General features: G+C 30.7%; 1 protein-coding gene across 1 annotated transcript in view; it reads right to left on the bottom strand.

Annotated features, from left to right (window-relative positions):
• Positions 1 to 22,158, bottom strand: part of LOC124363452 (neuropilin and tolloid-like protein 2) — a 1,362,382-nt gene that overhangs the window by 925,184 nt on the left and 415,040 nt on the right. The gene's annotated exons all lie outside the window — the stretch shown is intronic.

Here is a 22,158-nt window from a genome sequence, read left to right as displayed (position 1 = left end):
TTTAACGCTACATAAATTAATTCTAATGGAGTTACATAAGTTAGAGCCACCCGGCTCTAAATTATAGAATATCAATTGAACGTTGCCTATTGTTAATATGGAAAGGGTAATTAAAATTTAAATATGAAATAATAAATATACGAAGCATAAAATAGATATAACATAAAATATATATATAAAATATAATAGGTTTTACAACATTAACGTGTTTCTAGTGTTTCAAGGAATTAAACTTCTTGTGCATACAACACATTGTGTAGAATATAAGCATTAATGTTTTATTTTCATTTCATTTATTGTTTGAACAATGCTGAACAAGTCATGGCCTCTCCTAGTGTGTAAAGATGGTCTGTGATACACATTTTAAACGAGTTACAACATAGTGTAATTATCTTAATAATACTTACATTCATTACACGATTAAATAATTATAACTTTATTGTGGGGATTGTAGGGCAGTAAAATCAATTTGAGTTTGACAGTTTCAAATAAATTGATACTAAAGCATTCATAAAATTATTATTTGTACTAAATTAGCACTACAAATACTGATAGAATATAATATAAGCGCTGTATTGTTAAGGTACATGTACGTCACGCCACGTGCACATTAAAACAACTCCAATGAAGCCGCATGCAAAATTTCATGTGTCACCATGTCTGTCCGATGAAGAATTCCATTTGCCTATTCTCAGTTTCTTAACAAATTTATTTTTTCGGTTATTTTATTGCTACTAACATTTTTACCCAAAAACCAATGTGAAAATTTGTCATAACGTTTATAAAAACCCTATGCAGTAAAATGCAACGCCATCAAACTCGATGTAGCCTATATAGAAATGGAGCTTCATAAAATATTTCATGTTCACTTAGTTTTGGAGTATAGTGCAGACAGATATATATAATGACAGAGGTGTATTTTTCCAGCTATTTGATTCATAAGCTTTACTAAGGCTCATTACACACTGTCAAAAATGTTATTAAATCAAAATTAAATTTATTTCAGAGCAAAACATATATGTACACTTTACATACACGAAATTAGACCCACATTGGTCACAAAGGCTTGTACGTAATGAAAAGTCAATTTCTTGTCAATGTGCAAAGCGGTAATATAATAATTAACACATTAATCTTAGTTTTTATATTTTATAAACAATTACTGTACCACAAGTCTAATATAAAAGTAACTAAAATTTTTTGGTCACAGATATCATAAATTATACCACAATAATTCTTAATCTAATAAATTATTTTAATATCACATAATATCAAATAACAAAATAATATATTTGCAATAAGTAACTTTAATCATTGTAAATGTACAATCGTTCTAAGGACTGTCGCCGTTGTTGTCTCCTAATGACACATTGGGTTGTGTTGTTATGCGAAGTATATCAATACACGTTTTGTGTGTGCGCATGCTTTTAATTGTGATGTTAGATTTTGTGATTTTTCAATTTGGAACGGAAGCATTATAATAGTCAAAGTAATCTAAAACCATGATAGAAAACATTTCCCCACTTGTTATGTTGATTATATCGTGTACTTTGTTCGAAGTTTATTAAAAAAGGCCAGTTCCTGTTCTCCTTCCTTTTTATTTCCGCCATCTTGTTTCTTTCTGCCGTGGCGATTGCCATTTGCTGTTGGCCTATGGTCAGTCGTAGGTTTTTGGTAGACGAATGCAGACGTATTGTGATCTGTATTATGTAGTTCAATTTTAATGATTAGTGTTGTGTATAGTTTTTTATTAAGTGAATGTTTTAGAGTTAGTGAAGTTGACACACAACATGGTGGTTGTGATTCCTGACTTAGGCGTGCCACGACGCTTTGGTATGATTTGTTTATTTTAACCTAGTTTGTAATTATATACTGGGTTAGTTATTTACCTGAAGAAGAGATCAGATTGCAGATCACGAAACGTAGTGTTACTGACTTTTTGTTTCACTGAACGATGGCAAACGTCCGGAAAATTCCTCTTTCCTTTATATTACAAGGTAAGATTACATTCTTGAAGCAAATTTTTAATAGCATTCTTAATTAATTTGAAAACAAACACTCCAGTAATAAACATTTAATTTCGTGAGGCCTTTCGTGCTCAAGGAACAGATCATCAGACTTACATAACTGAATAAAAGGGGTTACAATAATAATATAAACAATTTTGTATTTAATAGAAACGTATGTCAACACTGTATTTTTAATGATTATTTTGTGTTGCTTGAACACGAAAGGCCGCACAAAAATAAAAAGTGTATTATTGCAGTGTTTTCATTCAAATTAATAAAGGATAAATACTTTTTAGTTTTTTTTTTCAATAGAAATCTTTTCAAATTCAATTTAAAAAAAATAATCAAAGGTATGTATGTAATTTTAAAATTATTGGATGAATCTCATTATATTGGCAATAGTTGTATGTTTTCATTGTAGTTTTTCATTTGAGCTATCTGAGATTCTTTAAATCACATTTTGGGTAGTGACAAATGCAATGGTCTGCTTTAAATATTAACCAATAATATTTTATTCCTAAGACTAAAATATGTCTTAATGTTATACAAGGATAATAATATCTGTAAAGTAATAGAAGGAAGGAAAACAAATAACGTATAATATCTTAGATTTATATTACGGAATCTGTTTGGTAAATTATAATATTAAAAAAGATTGAATCATATAATATTAAAATTATTGCAATAATTTAAATAATAAAAAAATTAAACACGGTATTTGTTATTATTATTTAACGTGCCTAATTGATTTCCACCATTGTATTTTAACGGGTCTCATTATTACATTCATTAGATTATATGTAATAATGTTTTGTATTATACATTTAATATATTTATTTATTTATTTATTTTATTTATTTATTTATACATTCCAACGGCAATGCCATTTTAAAAATACAATGAATTGATGACATGCGAATAATTGGTACAAACATAACATGGATACAAAGAAACAAAATTGCATGCTTAAGATAACTACAAACAATTACATAAACGTGTTTAAATAACATAGTAATAGAATATATAATAATGATAATAATAAATACGGGTATGTTAATAACATAATAATACAATTTTGTTATATCAATGTAATAAATTGCAATATATAAGTAAAAATATAATAAACCAATAATATATACACAACAATAATTAATATGGACGTAACAACAAATCCATTAATTAGATCACAAAAGTATAAACTACGACAACTGAAGTGCAAGTGTAAGCACAGTATTTATGAGTAAAAAAGAGCATGAACTGGGTTATGTAGGTCAGAGAGAGAAAAATGGCAGGAAGGGTCAAAGTAAAGGCAAAGGAGGTTTGGTCAGTGGATGGGGAAAGAGTTATGTTGAGCTGCAGAAGGTGGTGGATAGTGTAGCAAAGAGTTTAGACAGCTTGGTTATCCTCATTCCTCTCAATCCACAGATAAGGACACCCATTTCTTTTTCAGTGTTTTTCAGATTCGTGCAGAACAGGTCTAGCTCGGCAGGAACGCAGTTTCCAACGCGATGCAGTCTGGCCATGGGTCCGTTCTTCAGGTAGTTTGTCCGATAATATTTGCGAACAAAGAGTTCAGTTGGCCTGGTAGTGCGTGGAATTCGAAAGTTAATCATGGCAAGAAGATCAGGACAATCAAGGGATCCATTGATAAGCCTTTGAGAGAGAAAAAGCTAGATCAGCAAGCTCACGGTGAACTTCCAGCGGGCAGAGGTTGAACTGTTTCATGACGTCATCGACAGGGACCTCATGGAAAGGAAAGCCCAATGTAGTTCCAACGAGTCCAACAAATCTCCCTTGAATCCTTTCAAGCCTGATAATGTGATGTTGGGTAGTAGGGGTTCCAAACAACTGAAGCATATTCCTAAGATCGGACGTAGAAGAGACTTATATAAGATTGAGATGGAGCGTGTAGATAGGCCACTTCTAGCTGTACGTGACAGAAGACCCAACAAACGATTAGCTTTGGCACATATGATGTCAATGTGATGATCAGGAGAGAGTGCGTGATTGAGATGCACGCCAAGATCCTTTAACAACCTGCACCCGCTGCAATCCCTCGCCCTGAATGTAATAATTGGCATGTACAAATTCTTCACCCCTGTGAAAAAGACATCACCATGCTTTTTCTTAGCATTTAGTTGCATGAAGTTTTCATCACACCATCTAGAGAGACCCCATCAAGGGATCTCTGGAGACTAGCACTATCCTCAATTGAATTCAATACACTAAACAGCTTGATATCGTCAGCAAACATAAGAAAATTGCTTTCGATGACTTCCCCAATGTCATTTAAAAATATGTTGAAAAGATAAGGTCCCCAGTAGAGAACCCTGAGGTACTCCAGACTTGACTAGAAAGGGATTAGAAATAACCACCACCAAACCTGACTATAGACAATCTTCCGGTCAAGTAACTCTTAAACCAGGATAAAAGAGGTTCAGATATGCCATATGAATCAAGTTTGGAGACCAAAATGAGTGTGACAAACCTTGTCAAATGCCTTACTGCAGTCCAGGTAGATTGCATCGACTTGAGCGAAACTTGAGAAGGCTGATAAAATGAATTCTTCATATTGGACAAGGTTTGTGACGGTTGACCGGCCGCTAGTAAATCCGTGCTGCCTTGGTATCAAGATAGTGGATATGAGGGGCTTTAGACTTTCAAGGACAATAGCCTCCCAACATCTTCGTGATAGGGGACTGTATAGTGATGGGCCTATAGCATGTAGCTGAGTCTCTTCTTCCATCCTTATAGATTGGGACAACAAAGCTTTTTTTTAAAGACGATGGGAAGAATCCCTCCTGCAAACTTGAGTTGACAAAACGCGAGAGTGGGGTGCAAATCAAGTCGCTGCAATAACGAAGCACAACTGGAGGAATGCAGTCGGGTCCCACACCCTTTGAGATGTCCAAGGAAATCAAGCTTTTGTTTCACTTCCTCAGGGCTGCATCTTATCTGAGAAAGATATATGTTGCAATCTCTCGGAATCAATGCTGGGGAGATATGAGTTGACTCAGAAAAGACACTTGAGAAGTGGCGAGCAAACAAGTTGCACATTTCATCAGGAACAGAAGATTCATCATCCCCAAGGGTAATTTTTTGAGGGAAAAGAATCTGTGCGTCGAAGATTCTTGACGTGGCTCCAGAAGACTTTTGGGTTAGTAGAGATCGTCCTATCCACATGTTCGATATAAGAGTTATAGCAGTCAGTTGTAAGAACTCTGCAAGTAGTTCTGGCTCTGGAGAAGGCCAAGTAGTCGCTCTCACGACCTGTAGTTTTGTAGATTTCTATGTAGTATTTTCTTGTTGATAATCTTGGACTTTAAGTCGGAGGTAAAACCAGCGAGGGAAATGGTGATCTTCCGATCCTTTTAAGTGGTGTATTCTTCTTAATCAGACCACTAAGGGTAGTGATGTAATTTATTGAATTTTTCCTCACTATCAGGGGATGAGTGTTCAATAGTAGAATTGAGGATGTTGACATCAGCTCTCAATTGATTGATATCACATTTGAATAATAATTTGGTGATGATAGTATTACTGAGGTGTGGATTGCTAATTGAATGAAGACTTAGATCAATGTCTAAAGCAGGATGGTGAATATCTTCGTTGACAAGGGAATCGATGGACCTGGACACATCGCAAGACAAATCAGAGAAGAGAAGGTCCAGCTGGGAGCCTCGAACACTCAAGATGTCACTTCGCTGCAGTAAACCGAGTGTGTTTGTCAAGTCATAGAGCAAGTCAGAGGAAACCCCAGGACTATTGGCGCTATTCAAGTTGAAGTCACCTACCAAAACCATGTTACATTCAGGGCCTACTTGAAGGTGTAGTTGCTCTAAGGCATCGCATAAGGACTGGTAGACACAGGTTGGTTGTTAGGTGGAATATAAGCAACGCAAAGCAAAAGAAGGCGATGACCATACTTCAAAAGAAACGCCAACAGCTTCAATATTATTGCAGGGAAATTGCACAGATGAGGAGTTTTAAGTTCCTGTGTATAGCCAAAGGAGGACGCCCCCTCCACTACGCTTGGTTACTAGTCATGAGTGATCTATCGCATCGGTAGACCTGAAACTGTGGGAGACCTAGCTCAGCATCATGAACACCAGGATCGAGATTGGTTTCAGTGAGTGCAATTAATTCGTAAGGAGCTAAGGTTTGCATTTAAAGATAGTTCGGTTAATTTTGTTCTAATTCCATTTATGTTCTGATAGTAACCCTTTAATTTACATGCATTGCCGTTGGATGAGTTTAGTTTTTTTAGGTGCATTTGTTTCGGACAATTTTTGGAAGCCATTCCTGTACTTGATTGTCAGGTCCTTTTCTCCAGCTGTCAAGCGCGATTCAAGTTCCCGACGAAGATTCCTCAGTGAAGAAAGCTCCAAAGGGGTTCGATCCCTAGATAGTTTCACGTCTTTAAGGGATGGGTTTAAGGAGGATATTTTTTCAGTTGAGAAGCTACTCAAAACCTGATTCATATCACCCTCAGAGGGTAAGATTAGTTTGATTGGTCTAGGTTTTCCAGCCACCACGGAGCCCAACCTGAAGAACTTTATGCGAGATACATCAAAGTCTGGAATCGAACTATGAATTATGGAAGTTAGAAGACTAGTATCATGAGCTTTGATATCATGTGGTAGATTATTAGTTGACTCAGGGGCATTGAAAACAATCAAGTTTTTCTTCCTAAGATTGCGCTCATGCAACTCTTCAAATTACGCTATTGATACTTGAACTACTGCCAGAACCATTCATCGCTTTGCTCAAGGGTAGTCAACCTCCTATCTAGCTCTTCAAGCTTGGGCTCAATAGTATTAAGCTTTTCTTGTATGGACTGAATTTCAGTTTTAATAATTTTAGTGTCATCAGGGACATCACTTAATTTATTTACCATAGTGGCCAGGCTATCGACTTACCAATTAGAGTGCTCAACTAATATATTCCCAGAGCATTTCTAAATAATAAAACAATTAGGATTGTTTAAGTATGAGCAATGATACATTAACTTCTCTCAATTGTATTTCACTAATAAATGTGTATTTTTTATAGCTGTATAAATATTCACAATAAAACAATAAATGTAGTAAATTTACAGTAAATATTTTGGTAAACAAAGACAGTTTGAAACGGGATTTACATAACGTAAAGTAATGTAAATGGTATGAGTTAACGTTTTGTAATAAGCGTCCGACAAAACAATTGCCCAATTTCATAGCCTCCGTGCGTTACAGCTGTCTATTACCTATGGATAGGGTCTACTGTGTTTGAATTGTTTTTAAAGGTCTTTGTTTTGTTTAAATCAAGTTTGCATTCAAACTTTCAAGTTATAGCCCGATTTTATTCTGTTAGTAAGGTTACATATGTTACTATGTAGCATGTTAAAACATCATATGAATATATGTTTTTTTGTTCAGCGATTTTCTCCCTGCCGTAAGACTTGTATAAAAATGTTGACTATCGCTCAGCCAAACCAGAAACATCCACCACCATCAACTCGATGTTGCGTATATAGAAATGGGGATCCACACATAATTTCAGGTTCATAGTTCAATTAGACAGAAATGAACGTTTGTAGACCTTTAAGTAATAGGCTTTGCTCTCGCTAAGCTAATCAGGTAAAACTAAAAATATATATTTTCCTACTTTATTTAAAACGTGAAAACTCATACTAATTTTTACTCATATTTATCTTTGCGTGTATGTTTGAAACGTCCAATAAGAAGTCAATCAGTTTCTTTTTTAAATCGAATGGTTAAAAAAAAAATAACAAGCCGTGGCTCTATGAAATAGGAACATGCATGATGTTTGAAGATTAGTGAGCAGGATACTGCACACAAGAATAAACAATCATTGCGGGCCAGATGTCTCTGATACTGAGTGTGTAGATATCCCTTGAGTACACAGACACACAGAGCATGTGGTATATGGGCTATTGCAATATCTTAGAATTTAATATCATGTCTAAGAAGCTCTCTGCACATGTACCAAGAAACGTCTTATTCACGTACGCTATATATCTCTTTGTACTGTTTGCATAAGAAACATACGAACCGTATTAACTTTTTAAAACATTTGAGACGTTTTTGAATGTTATTAATATTTTCTGCATGATATTTCAAAATATAACCGGAATATATACCTTTATAGACTGGTACATATAAATTAATTTTTAATAGCCTCTGGGTTGTCACAAGCGGAAAGTATAATTTTGCCAACGGAACAGTCTGTAGTAGTAACGCATTGTCTTTTTATTCAAATGCATGTGAAAATTTCATTGTTGAAGACATCAATGAACCATAACAAGGCACATAATTGATGCGTTTTTACATAATTGTACAAATACCAGCTGCATCTGAGATATAATAATTTTTAAGTATACAATTTGACTGCACTAGATGAACAAACCAAATTACTGTGTTTTTATACTGTTTTATCACCAAACTGTGTCTATTAATCTTTCCTTGCATTCTTCTGCAAATTGTTCAGAGTGTTTTTCGTTTTGCATTAGTTCTAAAATATCAAGTTATTTCTCCCCATCAGTACTCTAAGGTCCCTTCGTTCTTCCTCAAACTTTTCATACTATATTAACACATGGCTGTCTGTGTTGTCTTATTTTCTACATTCACTATCCTTTTCTTTACCATTCTAACATTCTAAGGTTTGGTTTGAAGGTTTCATTTTCTGTCAGGTAATGCTTTAGATAATAATACAATTTTCCTTCCTCTTATTGCATCTTCCTCACGGTTTATGAATTCAGGAGTGTCAATCTGTTCAATGTAATGATATAACAATATAATTTCATATAAAATGGAAGAAAATTCAACCCTATCAAGAGTAAGGGATGATTAAGAATTAAAATCATTCGTAAGGAAAGGCTGATTGTTCCTCAAGTTGGCTGAATGGATTTATCCATCTATTCCATTATAGTAAATGTTTTTATATACAAAGATAGAAGTATAATATAGGTTTAATAACTCCAGTATATTCCTTTATCATTTAAAACTCTATAATCAGAATCTATAACACACATATATGAAGCCGTACAGAGCGAACGGTTGGTCCAATATCCAAACAGAAATTCAGGAGATTATTTCCACGGACATGGAAAATCATGGATTAATATGAGTAACAATAAAAAGAGCTGAAGTGGGCGACATATTATATTCATATAAAAGCTTGAACCTTATATTTTAGACTGTTATTGGTATAAAACATTTAAAATATGGAATTTATGCATTTAAAAATTATAAACGGAAGCAGATATATTTTAGTTATTACACACTTGAATTAGTCATTAGTTACATTTTTTAATATTTTAATCGAAATAGTATTGTATGGTTAGTTAGAGAAATTTATAATCTTAAAATCAAAACCTGAATGTCGGCAATATATAACGACCTATAATGACTACTGAATATTGTTGTCTATGTAGGCTGTTTACTCACTGGTTTATTCAATCAATTTGCAGCATGATGTATAAAAGAGCAATACTAACGAATTTAACTAACCAAAAATCATACTTTGGGAAAATAACCATAAAGATTTATATGGCAAACTTTTATATTATTGTTGCTTCTTCTGTCACTTCTGATTCTAATTTTTATTGAAGAAAACGAGGCATAACTTATGTTAAAAGTTAGTGCACAAAGGCACGCATAGCGCAAGAAAAAACGAAATTTATATAATATTTACTTTTAATGTAGCAAATACTTTTATGTGTTTATATTTACGAAGTACTTTATTGTGTATGTCTACTCATATAATATATCCGTTTCCCGCAGAATATCCAGAGAATAAATCCAGAGAATAACAGCATAAAACTTCATTCTACATAGGCAAGATAGAGGTCGATGATAGTACATGTTCCTCCAGGGCAATTGGCATAGTGCCACAGAATCATAATTGTTCGCAGGACGTATTGAGAACGAATTGAGCCAAGTTGTTTTATGTTCTTTGAATGTATCCATATACATTAAATAATAACTGCTATCAAATATGGTTTTATTTTTATTATTACTGTTGATTCTAGATAAAACATTAAATATTGGCTAAGCTCAAATATGACGTCGTGGGTTAGGAACAAGTATTTTTGTCCACATGATATTTCAAAAACAATCTGACATATACACATTAACTTATACATCATTCTTCATATATATGAACAACACTGCGATTTATGATAGTGCAGGATTCTCCATTGGATTTTCTTGCATTGATCTTGTGGATAACTATAAGGGCAACGATTAAAAGCGAAATTAATTAATTTTTAAACAATCTCAATGCGTTCACAAGAGAAACAAATTTATGACAAATACATAGGCTACACTACCCTAAGCCATATATACTTTTATTATCACATTGTGAGTAAATTTAAATTTCATCAAACACTAATGTAACTGAATGAACAAAAATCTGAATGTACCATTTGTATGATTCATCTACACAATGAGTTTTATTATACGTACTCCTACCTTGTCTATAATAGTTAGTGACACAGTAGTAGTTGTAGCATACATGCACAACCCCAAACCCCCCACACAAACGAGTTAAGTGAGCTACGGATTAACTTTATACTTGTCTCAGTCCTAGAATGATTATGCCAAAACAAATAAGCGAGACTAATTACTTCTTTAAGTATATGCGTCTATTTGCTAAGCCATGCATTGGAGTATTACTTTGATTAGACCCAATGAACAGTGTAACTAATTAAAATGATGGTTTATTTAATAATTTTGATGATTCTGTAATACTAATAATAATTTTGTTTTTAGTAAGGTTATGTGAAATTGTTTCGCAGTTTTTAGTCTCTCTGAAACAAATATTATGTTTCTTACAATACAAATGCTGTTTCCTTTCATTCAGTACATTACTGTAATTATGAAAAATCATTCAACATTTACAATCATTTTCTACTTAAAGATTAGTTCTAACACTAACATATGACGATCCAGGAGAACACTAGTAGACTCCGCTTTCATGCCATATTTGCGAACCTTAACTAATAGTATGAAAATACCAACTACATTTAAGTCGTTATTATTTTTTAACTCATTGCATACATTTCTTAAATTGATATTCTTGTTTGCAGTTTTTATGGAGTAAGAGTAATTCTTATGACGTATCAACCCTTGTAATAAGGACTTACATTCAACTTTTTTAAACACCTTAAGCCTTGTAAAAGCCATTTTGGAAAATGTTTATTGAACGAGATTTTAGTCAGTGCAAGCCCACTGAAAATTCAAAAAACTTAGTACCTCATATTTAACTGTTAGAGTTTAGTAACTAATTTATGAGATAATACTATAAGTAAATAAGTAATAAGTAAAATAAGTAAAGCTTAGTTTTCTTTTTTTGCAGACATAGGGCCGATAAGGCTTTTATTTTTTTATGAATAAAAACAGTATAGTTTTCTCTGTTAAAGGATTATTTATTTTGTCGGTCTTAAATCCACAATGTTTATCAACTGATGACTATGCTCACTTTTTGGGATTAATGGTAAATATATTCCCTTACATATATGACATGAAAGTGTAAAAGCAATGTACTATGATTTCTCCATTGTGTGTTAGGCAGCTTCTATTTGTTTACTGTGGTGACTCCATTCACAATAACTGCCATTAAAATAGCTTCTTCACGAATTATATAAGTATTGTTAAAGAAATTTCACAGATATGTAGAGATGCCATAAAGTCTATGGGGTAAAATTCCATACCGGCAATATATGGTATTAATATTCTATAACCGGAGATACTTTCCTGCATACAGTACATTTTTCAATTTTGTTAAGGCAACTATTTCATTGCAAATTGATTGGTATATTATTTATTAATGTTTTTACTAGACTATCCAATTTGGTTTACTTACTTTTTTAACATTTATATTTAACAAATTAAAACCCATTTAATGACGACCCATTATACGTCTACATATTGCAATAATTTACATGCTTGGTTATAATCCAGCTTCCCAACTATGAAGTAAACTGGATTTTTTGGGACATTTTCCATTGTCCAGCGATACAAAAGTCAAGTGTATAACTATAGTAAAACTTTTGAAAATTGATCTAAGCTTTTAGGTTACTCAGATGCTATTTCTCTATAGAGCAATAACTTAGGTAGGGATGATAAAGAAACCCTAATCTACGTAAGTCCCGTTCTCTTAGAAATATGAATAGTGTCATTCACGTAAATATAAATAAAGTGTAGTTCTTGCATAAGCTAACCAATTCCCTTCGTTGCATCGTAAATAGAAAATTTACTCTTTTTTATTTTAAATTATCTACTTGAGACATTCTCTAACTGCTTGATCCATTCCGACTACCAAAAGTCTCACTTACGCCTCATACAATATAAATTCATTTATAGACTTAATTAACTTTTTGGTAAAGTTATTTGAAATGAACTTGTTGTTACTATCAATAAAAATATATATTAGTCGAATTCGGTCAATACTTGTACTGTACAATACTGTTCCCATAGACAATATGCATATATATATATATAGTAAAATATACATTGTTATTGTCCTTACTACATATTACTTCTACGATATGTCTCACAAAACAAATTTTATTTAAAAAATCAGTGTTTGGTTGCATATACTTAAAGTGTAGGAACGTAAAGCTAGAAAATATGAAACAGTACGTTTATCACGTCATGTATTATCCAGCGTGATACATTTACAGGAGCCTGTCCGACACATAAATAATAAGTTTAATATTTTAGTAATAGTTTAGACTTACAGTTTAAATGTCAATATAGAAAAAATATGATTTGATAAAGCATTAACATATTGTGTCCTTAAATTACCAATACAATTGTTTAAAATAGTATACAATGATAAAAAACTATAAAATTATCTTCCTAAACGTTTTAGTTATGCGTGTATATTATCATTAACACATACACAATTTTATATACAAATCATTTTAAAATTTTATAAACATAAATTAAACTTAAAGTTGGCTGTTAATAACTGCTGGACCAAATCGACAAATTTATTTAGTAAACTATTCTTTCAAATATGAATTAAAAATATACAAAGGAAACATTTAAAGATTCTTAAAATTTTTAAAAATAATGTCTGAATATCAGATTGAAATCATTCTTGGAAGGAATAAGTGAAAATATAAATCCTATTTACAATTTCTGAGAAATATATATTATATATTCAACACAACATATGTTGACAATGGGTAAAAATATGGTGAAACAATCCTCTCGTTTGGTTTCAGTATGGTGTTTCACTGTGAATTATTAGTAAGAATTGTTAGATGAATATTTTTAACGGTTTTCCAGCAAAAAAGTGTAATAAAAGTCCCGGTATTGCACTATCCTACGCCTCATCATCGTGCAAGCGTACATACTTGACTTTGCAATATAACAACGAATAAGAACCATACCATGTCTGTAGCGAATGCAGCTAATATTGTACATTGCGGTATATTTTATATTAAATTACTGTTTAAAATATGTACAATAATTGTAACTTCCTTATAAACAATAATAATTGTACGGGTAAAAGCTTACACATTTTATGTAACATGTAAACTGTACGATTGATATTCTTTTATCAAAACAGTGCACTATAGATGTAATTGTACGTTTTTAATTCAGTACAAATATTAAAAAATTAAGTAAGTGAATGTATTTTTTTGCAAAGCCGAGTAAGTATTTTTAATGCTACAATATCATAATCAATAAGCACTATACCATGTTATCAGGCTAATCAAAAATGTTGGTAGTATATTTGATCTGCACAGAAACTGAAAGTATGACATTAAAAACTCAAAGTTTTATATTGTATTGAAGCTTTTATAAAATCGTGTTATTGGTCCGTATCTGCTATAACCCTTGATATAAAGGTCCTAGAGACGAGACTTGGTATAGAGATTCCTGTTAGTCTATATGAAAATTTTACATATTTGTCGGCCAAAAAGTGAAAAAATTAGTTAGTCCAGTTGTCTGCCCGATGCTTGTGCTTTAATCCTTCATATAGAGGTCTTAAGGACTCAAAACTTTGTTACAGGTTCTGTTAGTGATAGGGAGAACTCTACTGATGTGTTGGCCGAAAACGCAAACTTTAGTCAGTCTAATTGTCTGTCCGAACGTTTGTGCGAAAACCCTTGATATAAAGGTTTTAGAGACTCGAAACCTGTTTTATAGGTTCCTGTTATTCCATGGGAGAAATATACTGATGATTTGGTTAAAAATTTAATCTTTAATCGGTCCAATTGCTGTCAGTACTTTTGTGTGATAACCCTTGTTAAAAAGGTCAGGTCAACACTCCGCTGTACTGGTGTATTCCAAAAGACTTCCAATAGTTATCATTTCCAGGAAAATTCAGTCCCTTATAACTCCAGTATATTTTAATCAAATAAGTGGGTTTGGTCAGCCATAGAACCTCTATACAGATCCCATAATAATCCCATAAACTTCCGTAATTCCAAATCTCATTATCCTAAATAACAGTTTTTGCTAACTATAAAATTATATCATTAAAAATTCGTTTAAACTTCATATTAAAATTAATTTAAACTATATGATTTTCTTAAGTAATTGAAATAAATTTAAATGGTTACTAAAGAAAGTAGAATGTGAAAAATTCTATTTTTATAATGTTTACTTCTGAATCCACATAAAAATGGCTTCATTCCTGGAAAATCCATGAAGTATATATCTTAAATTACTTATTGAACTCTTAGTTTTGAATTTTCGCTATTCTCTAACTTTTTGTTTATGCACTGCACTAGGAAATTAGTAAATCAAGGTAAATATATGAGCTAATTTGTTGAATTGGTGCAAAGAAAGGTAGGGAAGTATTGGTTGTCAGGAAATTACCGATATAGTTTAAAAGTAAAAATCTCAACAGATGGTCCGCGGAGAGAACAGGCAATGTTACAAAGTTTTTTTCCTAAGTTAGTTCTCTACTTTCATGTTTCTGCTCCCTTTGTGTTTGTTGTTGCTTAAATAAAACATGGTTCAGATCTTTCAGTGAATCCCAACAAGCATCTCATATTGTACTATTGTATGTTAAAAGTATTCTATATATGCAAACCTTGCATGCTGTGGAAAATAAAATATATTCTCGTATATGTCTGTTTTGAATACAAACATGCTCCTAAAAACTACTTGCTTTACTGTGAACTAGAACACACTGCTACGTGCAAAGACTTCTGTGACACAACAAATCGTTCATTATTCCATAGTGTCTGCTAAAAAATTTACTTCCTTTGAGGTCTTTTTTTGGTCAGTACAAGTAGAATCAACCCTAATTTTGACCCAGGTTAAACCGAATATAACCCAAATATAGTGCACATTTATGATTACAAATTTTTAGTTATAGTGAGTTAGTTTCTTTATATGCTTAATCACGCATTATTTTGTTCTGAGTGATGACATCAATGTTAAGAAAAGTACCACAAAATAATAAAATAGAATACATGCCATATTTATTTCTCTCAGTAAAATTTAAAGTAATTGCTTTGAAATATAGTTTCTTTTTAGCAGTGATTTTGGTTTGTTCTTCTTAAAGACTAAACAAAATTATTATGAGTGGATATATTCAGTCTAACCTAAAATTTACTCACTTCAGATCTTATAACTTGATTTAAAGAACCCCTATAGAACAAGTAATAAAAGTTTTAGTAGTTAATGTCCTTCGACTATCAATACAGGTCCTAATTCCGGGTTAAAACGTAGTGTGAATAAATAATAAAAATATTTATATACGTAATAAACTATCTGCGAAATCTCCTGATATTCTAGTAACTATCGGAAGGTCCTCTGAACTTTTAGATACAGCGATGTTTTATTACCCAATAGAATCTAGAAAAGATTTATTTATCTACAATTTTTTACCTTACCAAGACTATTTAAGGATATTTAAAAAAGTTACATTTACGAATAGATTTATCTGTAATGAGCTGTTATCCGCAGTTTACTCGCAATTTACCAAATCTAACTCCTTTTAATACTTAGGTACAATCACTTCTGATATAACGTAATGTAGGTCTTTGAAATGTTTCAAACGTAACTGGGCTTAAATTAGTTATATATTATTTCAGTGTTCGTGCTTAAGAATACTAGAGTGTAACCTGACAGTTATATCGTGTTTTTCAGGTGGAGGAGCATAATATATGGTTCGAATTAATTACTTTTCCAACGCAACAGCTGAATCTGTCTTGTTGCCCCGTGCTCAAATACGAATAGATAGATTTCGAAAACCTAGTTCTGTCAAAAAACCGTTTATTTAAAACCTTGCTATGTACTTCCAGTGAAAGATATTTCGATTTCCATTGTACAGTTGGCTTTGTAGTCCCGATTAAGAAAAAATATGTACACAGGTAGTGCTGAGAAAGCTATTACTTTCGAAAAAGGCATACGTTTTTGTTATAGGGGGAAACCTTAAATTGAGTTCATGCATTATTTTAAGTATCGTTTATAAGGTTTTACATTATAAAAGTCTTGTTGTTTCACGGACTGAATTCCAAAAATGGATCATTGAGAAATGTTAGTTTTTGTATCTATGTTATTCCTTAAACCGTTACAAATACGATTTCACAATATCAATACGGCCATTGTATGGGAAAGCTTTAAACCCTCTTGGATATAAATTTTGGTTTTTTAATAGTTTTTCCAGTAATACTTAATTTGCAAGTGGTGTTTATTATTCATCACTAGTGCTATCTGGATTAAAAATTAGATATTGACTTTGCACTATGCAATTGATATATTAATATATTTTTAATTCAAACGAAAACAGATGTTTCATCCTAATTGTCTACCTGCACCTAAGAGAGCTAAGAGTAATAAAATTGTCTATTATCAGTAATATTTGGATTAGTAAACATATTTACCACAATTTTTTTACTATAAAAAATATTGCAGGTAGCTTTTCTAATGTGTCTTTTTTAATTATAATATTAAATTTCGTATTGGCTTGATTTCCAAAAGCTGTGTTTGCTTTATTTGCCTTAAAATGTGGTAAATATTATACAGGAACCAAGTTTTTTTTAGTAAAGATTCTATAAGGATTGGTTTAAATCTTGGACTAAGGCAATAATTATTTTTTTTCTAATATCAAATTTATTGTAAAGTTTTATTTTAAAAGAAAAAGATTATTTTAAATACATAATTGGACGGAAATTCATCATTACGACCTTTTTTCTTAAATAGGAATTCCTATTCTCATCATTCGATAATAGTCTTTTGGGTATTAATACGGGTATGATTACAGAACTTTACAAATGAAAAATATATACTAGTGTATTCAATACAGCATAATATATATATATTATATATATATTATATATATATATATATATATATAATATAATCAAATTTATTTTAAATTGTCACATATATCTTCGCGCTGCCGTGTTTTTAATCTTATTTTCAGTTGCAACTAGTATTTTTAAATATTTTACTTTCAATCACGTTTATTTATTCGGAATTTTAGAAGATTTCCCTTAATTGATTAGTGCTATGAACATGTATACATTTTGAATCTCTTTGGATATGGAAGCTTTTAGCTTTTGGTATTTGTATGTAATCTATACGTTTCCAGTGCCTATGAGCACTGTGAAAATATTTGAGTATTTCTTTCTTTCCATAATTATATATTAAAAAAGTATTAGTATAAGTATAAAAAACTATAAAGTTCGGAAAATAACTATGAGAAAAATAGAAATTTACTTCTAAAGCAATCGTTCGATAACTCATTGGTATTAATCTTTTATGAATATTAACAAAAGTTACAACATTACATCACAACACAAAAAAAAACAATAGTACAAAATATACAGATTATATATTATAAAAAACCTATGAAATAAAAATACGGCCTCTAGGAATAAAGGTCAGTGAAGGGATTCCATCAATAACAAGAAACAAGTTAAAAACCGTGAAGCAACGTGAGAGTGTATAGAATTTAAATCTCTTAAATAAAAATTGATCGAAAATGTATACTGAGCTCTAACCATGATAACGGCTAGACGAATTTGGCTAATTATTAATGTAACGTATTAATCTATATCCAAGAAGGTTTGTATTGAAGAGAAATATTTTTAAAAAGTGACATGGAGTATTTTATAATTAATAAATAATTATACGAGTATTATTTTATATCTCATAACCTAAGTTAAACTGACATTAAACAGCTGTTGACACTTAAACAGAAGTTCAAGAAATTGGCTGAGATTCCGGTTTGAATTTAATTTCTATAAAAACATTCAGTATACAGTGCTTGAACAGTTAGTGCCATGCAGATAGTGAATAAAAGGTAATATATAAATGTTCCTCTGGGTGTACAGTGACAAATTTAAAACAATATATAATGAATACATTTTAAATGCTTTTTAAACATTCTACAAAACCTACCAGAATGAAATAAAGCCTGTGATTAATTACAGGTAAGCTAAATTTATGGGCTTCTTTGATATTGCATTATGGAATTTTAAAAATTCGTTCAAAGAAAGACCAGATTAATGATCATTAACGTGCTTCAATCATCCAGTCTTATTTCTCAGACTACAATCCAAAAAATGTATTATATCCATATTTACTTTAATAATAAATAATTATTAATGAGTATCGAGTGGTCCAGATAATATTAAATTGGTATTATGATAGTATTTATTTTTATTTTCTTTATAGTAATAAAACATTTTTTCTTATTTTCATTGTCGCGTAACTTGGAAAAGTTTGCAGAAAAAATTCTGAGTTTATAATCTGTTGTTTGAATTTTTTTAATATTCATAAAATTTATGTACCACGTTTCCTCCATTGACAGTTCTCACATAGAATACCCGTGTAAATAGGGTATCATCTGTAACTTTATGAAATAAATATTTATGGTTTTCAAGTTCAATTTCATGTATACACGCGATATCCAAATTACACTTAATATTATATTTTGTACGAATTCCAATAATTTATTTGACAAGAAATATGGCCGAATGTGTAATAATACAGTGTATACAATGTAAAGCATACTTCTAAATTTCTTCTAGATAAAACTATATTTATATTATACAAAATCCTATTGAGTACAAAATATATGCACAATTAAGTTATAAGGAAATAATACACTGTTTGAGTTACGTTATGATTCAAATTCATGCTATAAATATAGATTCAACACCAAAAATTTGTGATTTCATTTACTCGTTCAAGGAACGGTCAGTCAATTTATAAGGGATTAGCCAAATTGTAAATTAAATTACAATTGCTGTGTAGATGAATTGTGTAATATTGTATCATACAGTTAATAAATTTTGACATGCACACAACATATTTAAAACTAATAGCAAGCTATACGTTTTTATTTCTAAATACTAAATGTGTATTTTTATTATCCGTAGTCATGATTAACAATGAAATGAAGCGTAATGAATGGCTTAACTTTAGCGAAGGCATTTTATTAATCATGGAGCTGGACAAAAATTATCTATTTATCTACACTCAGGATTTGTCTAAACCGAAATAACCTAAAAAGTACAAATTTTGCATGATACTTAACTTCTATATGAACACAAAACTGAGTTCTTGAATGGTTTTCCATGGGATTTTGTTGAGGTAATAAGAGTATTTTTACATTGCTTCAATGGGTACTTATTATGACAACCAGTAAATAACAGAATAAAGTAATGTGTAATCGATATACGATCATATGCAATTTTAAAATTAAAAAGTTTGTAATCGTAGGGTAAAAAAACATATGTTAACATTTCAACATTAAAAATCGGTTACAAGATTTCATTTCATCGCACTCTTGTTTCGTAGTGACTTAACTCACCGGATCTTTTATTATTTACAAATTGCTATACAACGTAATATAATTATAAAATATTTTAGTTAATGAATATGGCAAAGATATTTCAAAAAATATTTCATCCGTTGACTTTAAATTTTGAAGGAAACATTTCTCAAATAGACAAGAGTGTGTTTAATTATTTTTTCCTATGCGATATTTTTGTGTAAATTTCTTATCTGCATAAATATTTTTCTATCTATATGCACAAAGGAAATCTCGAAAGTTATATAATTTATAGAATAGAAACTTTCAGCATTGCATGCAACCTAAGCAAAGTCTGTTACGCATGTGTTATGACGTAATCCTACCTTGTAATATTAGAGGATATGCATAATTTGAGGATTCGCCTATCTGCATAATTTATGGAATAATTAAACGCTTATTGATCAGAGTTAGTAAATCAAGGCTTGATATTAGGTATAATATAGCTAATAATATAACATTACGATGCTATTATTATACTTTCGTTAATATTTTCATTATTTCAATTGTAATACAGCGTTTTAAACATGCTAAACTTTGCTAAAAGTATCAAAAATTAAAATATGTTTAAAATGTTATTACATATTATAACAAAAAAACATGTTTAAAAATATTTATCTTAAATATAAAGGAACTAGAATAATCTTTAAAAGTTTAATTATTTTCATCTACCATTAAATGACAGCTATGACTGTCTTTATTAGTATTATATTGCACTTTGTTAATATTTTACCTTAAAAAGTAAAAAAACGTAAAAAAACTATGTAGATATGATGTACGTCTGAAAAGATATGAAAATGATAATTTGCATGAAATACGAGTAAATAATATAAATATGAACCTAATAAATTTTACAGGGTGTAAAAACTATAAACCTAACATAATAAAATAAAACTTCCTTACAGCTGTAATAAAATATTTGTTATTTTGGAAAGAAGTTGTTAAAAGCTATACATGAATGAAATAACGCTTTACCTCTATAAGGACAGCTGAGAGGAAAATAAATACAACATTTTCTTAAAATCCGTTTCTTTCTTTCAGCACCTTTTTAAGTTTAAACAATAGTAGTTAGTAAACATTATTCCGTAATTCTAATACTCCTTTATAAATAATTGGCTTGACGCTTTTTAAATATATGACTTTTCCGTATGACAATGCACTAGAATTCAGGTTAAGTTTTAATTTGCTCTCATCATTATAACAAATAATATCAATTAACAAATCATTAAACAATCTTGAATATACGTAAAGTTGCTACAAACAAAATTTCAATTTAAATATAAGAATAAATAAACTTACTACAACTCTCAGTACAAAATCTCCATGCCTTAACAGCTATCCTAGTGTTTAATAGAATAACGCTAGTCCAATGTGGCAGCCAATGAATATTAACAAAGGGGATTGTAACATTGAAAGCGTATAAACAGAAACTTAAACAAAATCAAGTAACAAGGAAACTACATGAAGCATCTAGTTTAAATTGCAGATATCCTTGTTACAGCACGGAAACATGGATCGCGAGTGTGTTTATTCTGCCTCTTGCTACGTATAATTTATTACATTTGTGTTTGTATTTGTTCCAGAGGCAAATCTGCGAGACATGATAATACTCCTTTTATTTTTCTCACTCCTAAGATTCATAGCAAGGAATATTTATTATATAAATATATATTAAATATTATATATTAAATATATTTATTATATTATACTTATTTTATATAAAAACCCTACAGTCAATTTAAATTTTATTAAAAATATATTAATTTTATAAAATGTAACCTCAAGTTGTTTACTATTATATAATGTATATTATATAGTAATAGAATAATGTTTCTGTACCAATGTTAGTATTTATCTGCAATAAATCACGCTCAATATTTTGACTATCAATTGCGCAATGTTATTAGATACTATTAATAACTCTATTAAGTCAACTATCTTGAAATGTACGAAAAATCAAGTGAGAAGAAACAGTTTTGTAAATTAATGCAATTTTTAAGATGAGACGACACTTGTTTTTTTTGTTACATGATGTGATGCCACTCATATATAACTATAGATACTCCAAATTTTGAACTAAATGCATCTATTAAACTTAAATTATATAAAAATGAGGAGGCACAAAAGAAAATTTAAACGTAAAAAAGCAATGCTTTATTTTGTATTACTTTGTGAATATAACGTGATATTGTATGAGAAAAGTTTGGACGATTACGAATGGCCAACACATACGTATTATTTATTAGTTGAAACTAGCTTATGTACTAATCAATATAATGTATGTGCGATTACTATTCATTAGCTCATTTTAATTGGAATCTACCGAAAATTAATCACGTTTTAGGGTCAA

This window comes from Homalodisca vitripennis, chromosome 5 (assembly GCF_021130785.1).
Source record: "Homalodisca vitripennis isolate AUS2020 chromosome 5, UT_GWSS_2.1, whole genome shotgun sequence".
In the NCBI taxonomy this organism is placed as follows: domain Eukaryota; kingdom Metazoa; phylum Arthropoda; class Insecta; order Hemiptera; family Cicadellidae; genus Homalodisca; species Homalodisca vitripennis.
Note: the sequence above shows the minus strand (reverse complement) of the source record. Positions and strands in the feature narration are given on the sequence as shown.